The following is a 16,459-nucleotide window of genomic DNA, read 5'->3' on the forward strand; positions in this document are numbered from 1 at the left end:
CGGTCCCGGCCTCGTTCACCGGTGCCGGGAACGGGTTGGGGCTGGAGAAACCTGAAGTCCGCTGAATTCGAATTCCAGCTCTGCCATTACCAGCAGGGTGACCTTGGATAAGTTACTTCTTCCTGGGTGTCAGTTTTCTCATCTGTGAAACGGGAATAAGAATAGTAAGTCCTCCTGTTGGGCGGCTTAAAGGGGCTCGTGAGAAGTGCCTGGAAGAGACGTCGCTGCGGACCCCGCACAGGGGCTGCACAAGCAGCAGCCTGAACCCGGAGCCTGGAAGAAGCCGGAGTTTCCTGAGCCCCCAGGGCCCCGCCAGTTTGCTCCCCTTCCCCGAGACCCTCGCTCCTCCCCCATCCTCCCCGCTCCCGGGCCTCCCTCGCCCTTGCCCTGCGCACGCGCTCTGACCCCCTTCAGGCCCCCCTCGCCCTCACATTCCTGTCCCCTGCTCTGTCCTCCAGTAAAAAGCTGTTTGCACCTCTCACAAAGCGGGCAGGTTTTAAACTGGGTTAGACTCTTCAGAGAGGCACTCTGGCTTATAGGCGTAGGGTTCGGGCTGGAGGATGGTTTGAGTGGCAAGAGCGGCCACACCGACCCCCTTGCTTTGAGTCTACACCCACCAAGGAAATGCATTTATCACTCATAACATTAAAATTTTAAAAATCCAGGACCGTGTCTGGCACCTCCTCACACCTCTCCACTAGCCACCACGATTTCAAAGACAACAGGAAGGGATGAGAGCAGGTGAACCATTAATTTCCTGAATCACCTGGGAGAGGCCCAAGACAGGTCTTCATACTAGTCAGGATTCTGTGTAAGCTTCAGACCCCAATTTGTAAGCGCTCAGGCAAGACAGGGTCTTTATTGGCTTAGCTGGGGCAGGGCAGAGGTACAGCTGGCAAGGACTGGAGCCAGGCCAGGGAGACCCCTGGATAGCTCCCCTCTGCCCTGATCTCAGAGAGATGGCTTTGATCCCCTGCACCCCACAGGCTTTCACTGTCTGCGTGGCAGGGGAAATGGTCAACTTCCAGTCTCACATCCTCACATTCCCACCCCTATTTGGTTGGAAATTTCCCAGGGAAGCATTCTGATTGGCTCAGTTCTGGTCACAAGTTCATTCCACTCTGGCCAAAGAAGATGAGTCCAGTGGCCAGGCAGGTGGGAGCATCTCAGAAGCCAGCGATTTGGGCCATCATCTGGAGCAGTGTAAGAACTTTCTAAAAGGAAGGGGGATGGTGTTCTCAGAAGGAGAAATTATGGCAGACCCATGACAGCATCTTCATACACACTCTATGTAATACTTTGAAATGTCATTACACAGCAAATCCAAATCACAGCCATTATTTTACCCAGATTGCAAATGAAAAAACTGAGTCTCAGGTTAAGAACATGCCCAAACTATCACATGGATAGCTGCTAAAAGATAGTGGATGATTCCTAAAAACATTAGGCTGTAGAAAAACAGATTCTTCACATGGTGCTGGAGTTCACCATCCTCACAAATTACTAACTGCAAAAGGAAAACATAGCTTTACACAGGGGACCTGGCAGCCACTACCTGGGGTGGAATGATCTGACAGCATGTGCCTCCTGAGGTGACAACAGTATGAAGGATACATCACCCGTGAGGTATTCTTGTCAAAAATTTATGTAATCGAACCTCTAAACCTTGTTCCAGTTTAGAGAAAACACAGAGGGCTGAGAAGGAAGTTAAATACCACCGCAAGAACACAAGGGAATCAATTTTGTGGAAAATTATAATAACTGTCCTTGACATCTCCAAAAGTCACTGTCATTAAAAAAAAAAGTGGAACTATTCTAGATTAAAATTCTAGATAAAAAGAAACTAAAGAGGCAGAAAGCCAAATGTAATGTGACCCTTGATTTTTTTTTCCCTCCGATTTGAAATAATATAGCTATAAAACACATTCTTGGGGCAACTGGGGGAAATCTAAATAGAGGCTGCATTTTAGAAGGTAGTATGGAATTAAATTCTTTTTCTTAAGTGTGTTAACAGTGTGGCGATTGTGCAGGAGAATGACCTTACTCTTCAGAGAAGCATGCCATAGTATTTAGGGTGCAGGTATCTGAACTTACTTAAATGGTTCAGAAAAAAACATAGATATGTAGAAAGCAAATATGGAAAAATGTTCATAATTGTTCATCTAAATGAAGGATATACAGGGTGTTCATTACACTATTCTTTCAACTTCTCTGCATATAATCTTTCAGATAAAATCAGAAAAAAATAAAAAGAGAACGTGCCTAAGAAAACACACAGCCGGAGCCTGAACCCGGGTCTACGGCTCAGTCGCTCAGCACAAGCGCTTCCTCTAATGACAGGTAAGATGCTCGCTGTCCTCATCACGCCTGCAATCAGCACAGAAGACAGGCGACTGAATTAGTCATTTTTTTAAAGTGTGATTGGTACACAAAGGAAGTAGAGCATGCTATGGGAATTGCAGAGCAAGAACAATTCAGTCCAAGGGAAGTCCTGCTAAGGAGGCCCGTCTAGACAGAATGTAACTCCCAGGAGGGGACTGCACTGCGCAAAGACTCTCACCTGCTCTACAGCGAGAGCCACCACTCGTGTGCTTTGCGCACATGCGCCCTTGCGCACAGATGGAACAGAAGTCTCACTTACCTTTGTAATGGGTGTTTTCCACGCCATTCTAATTCTGCCTACTTTTTTCTTTTACCCTTTGCTGGTTGCCACTCTTTACAACAAATTAACTTTATGACCCCCTCCTCCCCACCCTGTGGCTCTTGACCTATGTTTGAAAAATTCTGTGTTCTAGGATCCAGTGAATTTCAAAGTGACTGGGAGGAGTGGCCACAAGAGGGCTGGAGAAGTCAGTGGGCAGAGCTGGGATGTGAAGGGTCTTGTGATTTCATCCTGAGGGCCACGAGGGGCCTTCAGCGGGATTAAAGCAGTCACATCTGGGTGCCACTGCCAAAGTTCCTCTTCCCATTTCCTCTTTGCCCAAAGACTCTGACCTCTTCAACTAAAGCACAGGAAATGCCTCTCACCCAGGGCACCCAAAACTGTGTTCAAGGCATGGCTGGGGACTGCCAGGCCAGCCCCTCCCAGGACAGGAAATTTTAGAAGGTGTGCATAAGTTTAGGTGATAGCCTCCTCCAGAAGCGTTTTCATGTTTTCCTAGATTTAGGGTAAAGGGACAGGCAAGGGAAGAAGGAACTGTCTGCTGGAAGAGGGAGTGGAGTGCCCACAAGCTGGGGCTGGGGCCTTCAGAATTCTGACTCCCCCAGACTCTGCACTTCCTTGGTCCAAAGCTCCAAAGGGAAAACCCAAGTCCCCCACATCGTAGTTTTACTGCCCGTAACAGAACCAGAATCTGGCAAGGAGCAGGCCCTTGCTCCCAGCTGACTGCCCTCAGAGAACCCACCCAATAGCTGGCTCCACCCAGTGCAATGGTCCCCTCCCATCGCTCCTTCCACCCAGCCTGGGACCCCCTTTCCTTTCACATGGGCCCTGGAGGCTCTCTGTACCCCCAGCCCAGCCCTCTCACTAGCCCTCAGTGACAAAGCCATCAGATCCTATGTGGCCTCTTTGTGTCCTCTTGGCACTGATATCCTCTACTGTGAAGATTCTCAGCCTCGGCAGCACATTAGAATTACCTGGGAACCTACGAACTCCCAATACCCAGGCCACGCACCACACCACACACAGTCTCAGGACTGGGGCCAAGGCCTCGGCACTTGGAAAGCGCGGGTGACTCCAGCATGTGACCCAGGTTGAGAATTTCTGCTCTGCCGTCTCTTGCTGCATCTAGGAGCCGTGACGTGGGGGGGGGACGAGGTCATGACAGGTTCAGGGGATCAGCCACGCCGGTCTGTGGAGGACTGAACATTTTACAGAAACTTTCAAGGCCAAGACCGAGACGGTCCTGGCAAACTGGGATGAGCTGGTCGCCTTGTGCTCACCTGAGCTCCAACAGCTGGATGAACTAACATATCCATTAGTGATATTTGTGCCAAAGAACCAGAGTCCTGCTTTAGTGCTTCTGATACTGCTAGGCAAACTTTCCTCCCCTTTCCTGACCTCTGTGGACACCTCCGCCCTCGAGCCCTGGCCTGTGACCCCACACACATTCACCTTGTCCTGGGGTGTCCTTCTCTGTTATTTCCTCTGCCAACCAGAATCCTACCCTGCCTTCAATCCCAACTCATCAAGCCCTGCCTCACCCCTGAGGCTTCTCAGACACCGCAGAAAGGGCCCTTTCTGGGTACAAGGGGGTGGGAGGGACTTGAGGAGGGTCGCGTGCCAAGTGGATTAAGTGGGCTCAACGGCGGCTCAGAGCTCAGACCCGACCTCACAGAGCCCACACTCAGGGCATCCAGACGGCAGGGTGACCCTTACTGAGAGCTGATGATCACCTGTAGGAATGGTGGGGGAAGGCAGTGGAGTGCAGAGAGGAGAGCTGAGACAAACAAGACTTTGGTTTCCAGTAAAACAGATTCATTCCGCAGCCACTGAACACCTCCTGTGTGTACAGCACCAGACCAGGCATGGACAAGGCTACAAAAGAAAGGCAACTTTCAATGTCACGTCTCCAACACAAGTACAGTTTTCACTGATAGTTTAGATCATCATTAATCCATACCAATGGGAGGAACCATTAATCTGATTTTTTGCAATCAAAAAATAAACATTCACAACAAACTAGGTATTTCTCTTAGACCTAGAATAAATCTAACTATGTACTGCCTGGTAGTTATTCTGGAATTTCCTTTAATAAGTAAAATGCTCATGATAAACGGGTGCTCAGAAGTTTTGATTTTTTTTAATTTTTATCAGTCAATTACATATCATACTCTTCAACTGCTTTGCAAACTTTTCCCTCGACAAGTACACGGTAGGGAAGCTCTGCCTCGAGCTGTGATGGAATTTTTCTTACAAAGGAGTCTGAACAGTAGATGCTCCTGATAGCAAATCCTGAGACTTATTATTATTGAGGTTCTTTTTAAGAAACAGCCAGACATTTACCACTTTTCTCCACCCAAACTTGAAATAAATAGGTATTTTTGGTAAGTTAGCAAGCAGGTGTATGACCAGGATTCAGTTAGAGAAGTAAAGCCATAAGGAGAAACACACACACACAGACACACAGCCCAGGCAGGGAGACACACACACACACACACACACACACACACCTGGCCCAGGGAAGGCAGAACGGAAGCCGGGGCAGGCAGACCAGTGTCAGGCCCAGCTGCCGCTGCGCCCCAGGGAGGAGAGTCAGCACCTCAGCAACAACAGGTGTGGGCTGCGAAAAACTGCTGCTCCCAAGCATCTCCCTGTGGTTCACACCAACACAAAGGCAAAAAGACAGGACGGGGAAGTCTGACAAAAGCAGCTCCGCCCACTAAAGCCCACGACGTGGTATACTGAGAAATTAACTGGCTTGGAAAAGGTGCCCATTTATTAAAAGCATTCATGTCACACAAGACAAAAAGAGATCCAGTAGCCTACAGGACACTGAGGTGCAAAACACTGGTCCAAGAAGACTCCCAGAGCCATTTCCAAGTATAGTTACAACAGGTCAGATGACACAGGAGAGCTATTGGGTTCAAAGGTCAGCCCACCGCTTTCCTGATCTCTGGGCCTGAATCCAGAATCCCTGATTCCTTCTTCTCTGGAATGGTCCTAATTTGTTCCATTTTCAAAAGATGACTATGGAGATCTGACAGACAAACCAGGGAATCTCCCTCTGATGTAGATCCTCAAAATCAAATAAAAAGCAGAGCTACCTACAGGCTCTCCTTTAGTCACCCCCCCGGAGTGTCACACCGTGCCCCTTTCATGTCCCCCCGACACATGGCAAGGCTCTCCTCATGGCCATCATTCCTCCAAAGTGAACCTGCTGACGCTGAGTAAGGCAGGAACTCTGTCTAAAGGTCTTCCTGCATTGAACACGTCCAAAATACTTGGCCACTGTCAGTTTTCAGGTCTTAGTAAGACCTGAACTAGGACTGAAGGCTATCCACACTCACTACAGCCAAGTTTTCTTCCCAGTGCACATTCAATAAAAGCTGAATTCCCAGCAAAGGATTCACTCACAGTTTCTCTCTTGTATGGATTTCCAGGTGATCAGTAAGGTATGGACTATTCTTGAAGGTTTTCCCACATTCTTTACATTCAGAAGGTTTTACTCCACAGTGAGTCTTCTGATGCTGAGTGAGGTGGGAGTTCCGACTAAAGGCCTTCCCACAGTCACTACATTCATAGGGTCTCTCTCCAGTGTGAATTCTGTGATGTTTGATAAGGAGTGAACTCCTACTAAAAGATTTCCCACACTCATTACAATCATAAGGCATCTCCCCTGTATGGACTCTCTGATGTTCGATGAGGTGTGAGTTACGACTGTAAGTTTTCCCACAGTCACTGCACTCATATGGTCTCTCTTTGGTGTGAACTCACTGATGTTCTATCAGATGTGAGCTCTGGCTGAAGGCCTTCCCACATTCGGCACATTCATAGGGTTTCTCCCTAGTGTGGATTCTCTGGTGTCGAGTAAGACTTGAGCTCCGGCTGAACGCTTTTCCACATTCATTACACATATAAGGCATCTCCCCCGTATGGGTTATCTGATGCTGGATTAAGTGTGAGCTGCGCCGGAAGGTCTTCCCACACTGACTGCATTCATAGGGTTTCTCTTCAGTGTGTATTCTTTGATGCTGAATAAGATTTGAACTATGACCAAAGGCTTTTCCACATTCACGACACTCGTAAGGTTTCTCTTGCATGGGGATTTTTTCATGCTGAATAATGTATGAGCTCTGCCTGAATAATTTCCCACACATGTTACACATTTGGGGTTTCTCTTCAATAAGAACTTGTGGCTGGTGGATAAAGTGTGCGGTATTACAGAAGTTTCGTCCACACTCAAAGGGTCCCTCACGTTTGTTTTGTTCACATTCATCTCCTTCATGTAGTTGTGTCCCTACTTCAAGAGTTTTCTGCTTTATAATTAATTGATCCTCAGTCCAGGTCTCACCATCTGATAGAAAATACAAAAAAGGTATATGTAACAATAAAAACTCCTGGTGGGAAATGGGATGGTCAAAGTATTCCAGGCTATTTGGTTCCAAGAGGCATGAAAAATGGCCCTGCAACGTAGGGAAAAGATGGGTACAAGTGGAGCAGAGCTGGAGACGTGGAGGGGAAACCGAAGCTGGGGTTTACACACGAATACCTGACCGGACAGATACACTGGAATTAGCAGAACAGGAAAGCAGAGTCTGAGGGAAGCGGAGTTAACTCAGAATACAGGAAGGCTGATGCTGGGGGCTACGTGTGGGGAGGCACAGGGACTGAGCGGATAATAAGAGGGGAACCTCACAGCAGAGGCTCTGTCCACATGGTACCCTGGCCACATGGATTGTCACTGTGGTAACAGGAAAGGCTCCCTTCCCATAACCAGATCCCAGTGCCTTCCTCTCTCCTGTTGAGAATCTCTCTCTACACGCAGATGCTCACTTACAAACGTGGACATACTCGGACTTTTTATGCACCTTTTGGAAACTTTTTGCAAAATGGGGGGATTTGATAAAGGGAGGGGAAGAAGAGGAGGAAAGGTTGTTTACAATATGAAGCATAGGGTAGTGAGAAATACTTCCAAATCTTTTCAACTCTAAGAGAACACACAAAAGCCAATTCTGCACCCTGGCTGCATTGAAAGGAGATGACAGAAAAACATCTCCTGTTTACTTTAATTCTTTTCTCCTCTTAAGTTTTATTTATTAAGCATGGCTTACTAAAGTGCAGTGATACTAGAGAAAGCAGGCCCTCTGCTTACAGGGATCTTTCTGGAAGAGGGTGCCGAGAAATATCCAATGCAGCATTTCCATCAGCAGTAAAAGCCTCAAACATAGGCAGCCCTGATTTTATTGGGGGAATGGAAATTGCCTTTAAGGAATTTATTACCTGTGACATCTTATCACAGAAACATATTTACCCTTGTTCTCCATCTCCAGATATGCCCTCATCTTCTGTACACTCAGTCTAGATATTGTTTTGGTTTTGCTTTTTTCACACTTTTTTTCCTGTGATGAGAACTTTTAAGATCGACTCTAAGCAACTTTGAAATATACAATATAGTACTGTTAACTATAGTCACCAAATTGTACATTACATCCCCGGGACTTATTTATCTTATAACCAAAAGTTTGGGCCCCCTTCATCCAATTCTCCCACTCCTCACCCCCCACCTCTGGCAACCACTAATCTCTTCTCTATATCTGTGAGTTTGGACTTTTCAGGTTCCACATACAAGTGAGGTCATATAGTATCTCTCCTTCTCTGACTTATTTCACTTAGCATAATGCCCTCAAAGTCCATCCTTGTTGCAATGGCAGGAATTCCATCTTTTTTATGGCTGGATAATATTCCACTGTGCACATCTATAGCACATTCTCATCCATTCATCTGTCGATGGACACTTAAGCTGCTTTCATGTCCTGGCTACTGTAAATAATGCTGCAGTGAACATGTGGGTGCAGGTATCTTTTTGAGATAATGATTTCGTTTCCTTTGGATAAACACCCAGAAGTGGAATTGCTGGATCCTATGGCAGTTCTATTTTTAATTTTTTTGAGGAACCCCCCTACCATTTTCCATAGTGGCTGCACCAACAGTGCACGGGGGTTCCCTTTTCTCCCCGTCCTCACCAACACTTGTTATTTCTTGTCTTTTTGATGACAGCCATTCTGACAGGTGTGAATGGATGACTGGCTTAATGTTTTCACATCCCCTTGCACATGTGTCACCTTATCTGTCAGACTGCAATCTCGTGGGAGCAGGAACTAAGGTTTCTTTGATATGTCCCTGATCTGGTCCCCACCTGTCTTCCAGCCCCATTCTGATCTCCTTACACAAAGTTCTTTACCATCTGTTGAACCACTCTATTCATTCTCTCCCACAACATGCGAAGGCTTACATTCTAAAGGATGTGCCCTTTATTTGACCCACTGCCCGAGATTTGGCCGCCTGCCCGTCAAAGTCAAGAATGTCAACCTCGTTGCTCTCAGGCCCTGTTCAGTATCACCTTCTCCATGAAGCTGAAGGTGGCCCTTCTCCTACAAATCCAGAAATACTTCTCATCTTCACAAGTCATGTGACACTTGGCGCATTTTATTGAGCACCAGAAACATTCCATGTACAGTTCCAGACAGTGAGATACATCAGTGGCTGAAACAGACAAAAAAGCCTCTAAGATCTTTCATTTTAGTAAGGGAGATAGATAATAAACTACGTAAATTACATACTGCTGAAAGGTCATAAAAGTGCTATTGAGGGGAAAAAGCAAGGAACAAGGATTAGGGTGCAGGGGACAGGGGAGTACGCCAAAACGTTGCAACTTTAAACATCACAGTCAAAGAAGGACTAAGAAAATGGCATAAGCAAAGACTTGAAGGAGAGAAGTCTGTCTGGGAAATAGCTTTACCCACAGAAGACACAGCAAGTGCAAAGGCCCTGGGTGTTCAAGGAGGCAAGTGTGACTGGAGTGGAATAAGCAACAGGGAGAGTAGTACGAAATGAGGTCAGAGACATAAAAAAGGGGATCAGAGGACCCTTTTATGGGCTGTAGGTACAGGTCTGTAAGAGGTTTGCTTTCACTGAGTGGCACAGGAAGCCACTGGAGGTTTCCGACCAGAGGAAGACAAGATCCGACATTTTAGCGGGATCACCCTGGCTGCTGTCTTGTGTAGACCGCGGGAAGGCGTTGGACGGAGAACCAGCCAGGCTGCTGTAATAATCCAGGTGAGAGATGACAGCGACCTAAACCCAGGCGGTGGCAGAGAAGGTAATAAAATGTGCTCAGACTCTGGAGAAAATGTTGACGGTCGCACTGACGGGATTACTGACCGATAGACATGGATACGAAGGAGACGAAGGTTTATCTCTGGGTTGAACAGCTGGACAGACAGTGTCCCACTGACCAAGACAGGGGACATCTGTAAAACAGCTGCAGCACTTCCAAGAATCTAGGAAGATCTCCATGTGGCGGCTCTCACACCAGTCTCCCGAGAGCAACACGTCCCCACCCTGCACAGACACTGGCGTGTGAGTATTTGGTAGCGTATTCTTGCAACTCATCTGTAGCTTTAACATTCTTCAAAATGAAAAGTGGGGTTGGGGTGCGGTTACAATGATCAGTGACTGGGCCCCCACGTCTGTGCAGTAAACAAGTGCTACTGCTTCTACCTCCAGCACAACTTCTTGATTTTGTCCCTGCCTCCCTATTACCACTGCTCATACCTTAAAGTCAGGTCCTAATCACTTCTCGCACTAAACAAATCAGATTCTCTTTCTTGATTTGCAACATTCCCTGGCTATCCTCCTGTTAAGCAAAGCTAACATACTTCAACTTCTGCCAAACAAAATCTCAACTCTTTGGCCTGGCCTTCATTTTCCACGATCTAACTCCACTCTGCCTGTTTCACAGTCTCATCCTCTGTCACATCTTCTCTGCACTCCAGTTAATCTGAACATTTACATCCCCACACACCTGCTTCTCCGCTGAGCCTCCTCTCTCCACCCACAGGAGCCTTCCCTCCAACTTCACCTCTCAAACTCCTATCCACCCTTCAAGACCCAGGTCACAGGCAGCCTCCTTCCTGAAATCTAACCCTGCCCCAACCCCCAGCTGGAAGTGACCTCTTTCCTTTGAATCTCTAAAGCGTACGGTTCCTGCCTCCCTCATGGAGTCTAACCATATTGTCTTCGGACCTCTCCTTAGAAATGTTTAGTTGTGTGTTTGTGTGTTCCCTTCAGTATTTATACTGAAAGCATCTCTAGAGTAAAAGATATCTTCCTTTTCCTCCAATCCCAGCATTACACAAAGAACTCTGCACACATTACAGGCTTTTAAATGCTCTTGATTATTTCCTAGCAATCCATTAAAAGGAAGTTCTACTCCATCAAGGGAAGAATCTATAAATCACAGAGGGTCCCAAAAGGACCATTTATAAAACCTCTTCAGGACTGAGACTTAAATAGAATTCAGAGAGGTATTATCTCCTCATGGGTTTGAGCCATTTGCAGAAGAAATATCAAAAACTTGGATCCAAACTCTGGCAGGTGGCAGGACCCCCAGGAATGCCTCGACAGACAGTGGCCAATCTGAGACAGAGCGAGACAAGCCCAAGAAGAGAGCAGCTGCCTCTGAAAGAGTACGCACGTCAAATGTGTTCCTGTGGGTGAAGGTTTAAAAAAAATGTTTCTAGACTGATTTGCTTCTCACTTAAAGGGAGGGGGAGATCTACACAGCTCTTCAAGTGGTTTATCTACAAAACTGTGTGACCCCAAGCACACTGACTTCTAACAGCAGAAGAAATGAGCAATGCTTCCTGTACTGGGTCTGACGGTGCCCCACCTCCCCCAAATTCATGCGCACTTCAGAATGTGACCTAATTTGGAAATAGGGTCTTTGCAGAGGTAAATAGTGAAGATGAGGCCATAATGGATTAGGGTGAGCCCTAAACCCAATGACTGGTATCTTTATAAGAGAAAGGAGAGGAGGACTCAGACACAGAAACACGGGAACGAAGGCCCTGTGACAGTGGAGGCAGAGACTGGAGAGATGCAGCCACAAGTCAAGGAGCACCAGGGATGGCCGGGAGGCACCAGGAGCTAGAAAGAGTCAGAGAAGGATTCTCCCCTAGAGCCTTCAGTGCGAGCCTGGCCCTCTTGGACTCTAGCTTCCAGAGTTGTGAGAGAAAACAGTGCTGTTGTTTTAAGCCATGCAGTTGCAATTTGTTCCAGCAGTCCTAGGAAACTAAATACTTCCCTTCTGATTTAATCACTCAACAACCATATGAGCCACTTAGCACGCATAAGACACTGGCAGAGAGATGATAATGGTGCTTCAAAGCACAATTAGGAACGACAGCCCCTGCCTGGGTGACTTGGGGTTGGCATCCTCCAAGAATGAAACTGAGCTGCATCCTGAGCTACAATGAACAGGATCAACAAGGTAAAGAGAATTCCAGGCAGAAATAATAGCATATGTTAAGGCTCAGAAACATAAAAAAGGAATACTAAGTTTAAGGAGTAGTGATAAAAAAAATTCAGTGTGACCAAAACATCTACTCTAAATGTGTGGCAGAAAAATAAAGCCAGATAATGAAGAGACAAAAAAATAATAATTCACTCTAACCAATTTTTTTTTTAAAACACACAGATAATGAAGAGCGATATGCCGTACTCAGGATTCTGAACTTTATTCTATAGGCAGAGAATCAAATCATCAATTTGTTCCTGGGGAAGTTCTCTCCGGCAGCAGTACGGAGGGCAGCCAAGAGTGGGGGAGCCACCAATAGCTCGTCAACAACCCGAGAGAAAGACAACGTCCTCAGCGAGGAAGTGGAGGTGACAGGCGACAGACTCGGGCCTTTCTGAAGTAAAACTGACAGGATTTGGTAGCCAAGTGAATATAGAAGAGAGGAGAATGTAGGGGATGACGCCCAGTTTCCTGGCTTGGGAAAAGCACTTACTAAAATTAGCCAAGGTAGTCACTGGAAGGGAGGGAGGCGGGGGTGGCAGAACAGACTGGCCCGGAAGGACGCCTAGGAACATCCAGTTCAGTGGGAAGCAAGAGCAGCATACAGTGGACACTAAAGTCATAAGAAGGGGACAAGATCACCCACAGGAGGAAAAAGAGAAGAGGGCCGAGAACAGTCTTGGAGAAAATCGATGTTTAGGAAACAGGTGGAACAACAGGGGTGGGAAAGGCCCTGAGGAGGCAAGAGGCAGGACCAGGATAAAACAGTGCTTCCAAAACCAAAGAACAAGAGTCACAAGGAATAGTGATCACATCAACAAAAATATCATGGGGTCAAACAAATTAGGGGTGAAAAAAAATGTGTCCAGTGGATCCATCAGTCAAGCCACTGGCAATCCGGATATAACCTGTTTCCTTGGAGCAAAAGAAGTGCTCCGCACTGAGAAGTGAAGGGGAGTCACAAAGATAATAGTGACTGGTGAAGATTTTTTTTTTACGAGGTGTGACAGCAAAGGGAACAGAGGCAAGTGCACCCAAGTTCCCACAACTGCTCCACTACCAAGTCCTGCAGGTTTCCACGTAAATGTCTCTGTTTGTTTCCTTCCTCCAACGCGCCCAGTCTGATTCAGAAGCTTCATGGAGGAGGCTGCCCTGTGCCGAAGTTTCAAGCATGGGGGGCTGGGATGTGTGGGGTTTAGGTACAGAGAATGGAGAGGACGGCAACGCAGGAAAAGGGCCCAAAGGCACAACGGTGGATGGTGCAAAGTGTCTTCAGCATCACCATGTGCAGACACACCAGTCTTGCTGGTCTGTCTGGGGAAACACTGAGATGAAGACTTTAAAGTTGGGTTGAGACCACACCGCGGAGAACCCTGAATGCCAGGCTATGCAGTATGGACAAATATAAATAAGTGAGTATTTCAGGAAGGCAAATAAGGCACTTGGTCTCTTAGACTCACAGCGAGAAGCCTGTGCTAAGGCCTACCCCTCTCACCTAAAATCTGATTCTTCTCTTACTCTAAATTCTTTCAAGACCAAACTGTTGACTTTCTAAGGCTTCCTGGGCCAATACCCAGTTCATAAGGACCTCCTCTTGTGAACTTCTACACTGTTTACTGTCCTGTAGCCTCTCACAGGTAAAACTATTCCAACTCAACTCCAAGCTGGTAGGTGGGCAGAGATTAGGTTTTCTTTCATGTTAGTCTCAGCACCTTCTAGTAACAACTCAATAAATACTTGAGTTAAAAATCAGCTGAAAGCATCATTAGAAGGCTAAATGTGTAAAAGAAAACCCCCAAGCGTAAACCATCTCAAAACTCACGATGAGGGTTATATATGCCTTTGTCTCCCAATTAAATAATCCAAGTCCATTTTTTTTAAAGGCCAGGCACATACCAGGTAATCTTGGGACAGCAGATTGAAATTAAAATGCTGGTATTTACAGTTTAACTTCATTTTCCATCAGCAGGTGGCTGGCCTGTCTACTGTACTCCACAGGCAAGCCACCCTCTTGAAGTTTACACCTTGGGTGGAAAACATATCTTCCCTAATGATGAAACACAACTCGGGAGGCACTCTTTTCCTGGTACTTGGGGTATGGGACACACGTGGCTGGGTTCATTCATTTATTTATTCGCACATTTACCGAGCTTCTCTAAAGACCAAAAAAACTACCAGTGGGAGGAGAGTATAGCTCAGTGGTAGAGTGTGTGCTTAGCATGCACTAGGTCCTGGATTCAATCCCCAGCACCGCCACTTAAAAAAAAAAAAAAAAAGTTAACAGGTGTTGGAATGACAGATCCTCAAGACGGTGCTAGGGACAGTGCTGCTGCAGGTCTGCAGGTTTGTTCCACACAGTTAGAGAGGAAACAGTTATTGGCTTTATTTACGTGGTATAGAGCTTTGAATTAAAAACAAAAAAGAATCAGTGTCTGGCACCAGGACAATTCTAAGTGTACGGTTAATCGTGTCCATCTGATCTGAGGGCTTGGTGGGAAGGACAAAGTTTAGACAAAGAAAGTCAGCTAGGTCAGCTCCTCACCCTTGCTCTTTCCAGGCTCCTGCTCGGGGGATGGACACAGGGACTCCGGAGACATATGCTCAGGCAGCTTCTCCATGGGCTGGGTCCACTCCCCGGTGCCGCTCCAAGGCCAAGATCTTGTCTAAATGCTCTTCAGAACCCGACACGAGGGACCAGCAGTCACTTCAGGAAAGAGCGACAAGGGGGCAGATGTAGGGAAAACGGTGGGTGGCGTCTCCCGGGAGGCTCCGTCCGCCTGGCGGGCTGGCTGGGCCCCGCCGCCGAGGAGCCGCCCGGCCCGCAGCGCCCCCCGCCCGCGCCCCGCGGAAGTCCCCGCCGCCGCCGCCGCCGCCGCCGCCGCCGCCGCCGCCCCGCGCCGCCCGCCCGCCCGCCCCTCTCCCGCCAGCCCGGGGTCGCGGGACCCCGACACTCACTCTCTGCCCGCCGAGCGCCCAGTGCCGGCGACCTGGGCCTCCAGGGGGACGCCTGGAAACGCGGGTTCCTGGGCGCGCACTTCCGGGTCCCATCTAGGCAGCTCGGAGGTCTAATCTCGATCGCGGGTTCTCTAGGGGCCGCTGGGGAGCTGGATGGGGACCTCCTTCGGCGTTTGTCCTCCTCTCAAGGAAGGGTTGCAGGACACAAGATTTCTCCACTTGCCCCTCATCGCCCAAGTGGACTTAGGATCTAAACCGGTTGTTGCTTCCTCATCCCCACTGTCCCGTGTGCAGCCCACTTGCCTGCTCGGCTCTTCTCCTGCCCTGCTTTACCACCCACCTCCACATCCTTTCTTCATGATCACAGGCCACGCTGACCCTGCCGGGCCAAAATCCGTTACCTACACCCTCAGTCCAGCCTGTCCTTCTCTCCCTTTGCCGTTCCAACCCAGCTGGTGTCCCTTCCATACGCAGGCCTCCCAGTTTTGCCTGGAGCATGTACCATGGTACCAATGGGTTTAAAGAGAAAGAAAAACCTTAGAGATAGGGTCAGGGTCCCAACACCTACTGCACCTGGAGTACAGGGTTGCTGAGGCACATATGATACGCTGAGCCAGGAAAGAAGATTAAGGAAATGAGTTGTTCACGTTAAAGAGGACTTTCCTGCTAAACTCAAAAATAACTACTGAAACTAACATGATCTCATGAATACAATCCCGTGTAGCTGGTACTTTTCACTATCTTACACGCCAGAAGCTGCAGAGTTAGTAAGCAAACTTGAGGCAGGATTTGAACCCTGGCCCATTGAAACCAGAGCCTGGCAGCTAACCACACCTGCCAATGGAAAGACAATGGAGGAAGACTGCGGGAAATTTTGTAAATGAGCAACTGTGGGCAAGAAAAAAAGACAGACACCTGTAATTATGCCTCAGATGTAACTTTATAAACATGGGTGAAATACAAATATAAGAGGTTAACCATTTTCTTAAAAGTGAAGAGAGTGAATGCTATTGAGCAACAAAATAAAAAATTCCAGTTTGTATTTTCTTGTTGGTTTGTACAGGGTACCATCTATTTGAAACCATTCTTAACAGCCTTAGATTTAACATGTGGTTCCTTCATGCACTCCTGTTTTGAAGGGAGTGTAAGATGTGATGTCATAGGAAACAAACATTAGAAAGAAGGGACAGGTCACAGTTTGCTGACCCCAGCAGGAAGTGCCTGCCAGGAGGCAGTTACCACAGCCCACGATGCCTAATGAATGATTCCTCTAGTCATATTTAAGTTCTCCTAACCCAGGGTATCCCTCCCTGGACAATGCTAGTCCTCCACGGGTAAAGTCTGGCTCATTCTCTCTTTTTTAGATTTTATGCTAAGTGTCTCTCCTCTTACTTTAGTGGTTTTTATATTAGTATGTACATGAATCACTTGCTGGCACTCACTATATGACCAGTAGCTTTTACATTACCTCATTTAATTTTCAT

General features: G+C 47.4%; 1 pseudogene; it reads right to left on the reverse strand.

Annotated features, from left to right (window-relative positions):
- Nucleotides 1-23: 23 nt before the first annotated feature.
- LOC116147163 (zinc finger protein 239-like) lies at nt 24-14,702 on the reverse strand (annotated as a pseudogene).
- Between the last annotated feature and the right edge of the window lie 1,757 nt (nt 14,703-16,459).

The sequence above is a fragment of the Camelus dromedarius genome, chromosome 24, assembly GCF_036321535.1.
Source record: "Camelus dromedarius isolate mCamDro1 chromosome 24, mCamDro1.pat, whole genome shotgun sequence".
Classification (NCBI taxonomy): Eukaryota; Metazoa; Chordata; class Mammalia; order Artiodactyla; family Camelidae; genus Camelus; species Camelus dromedarius.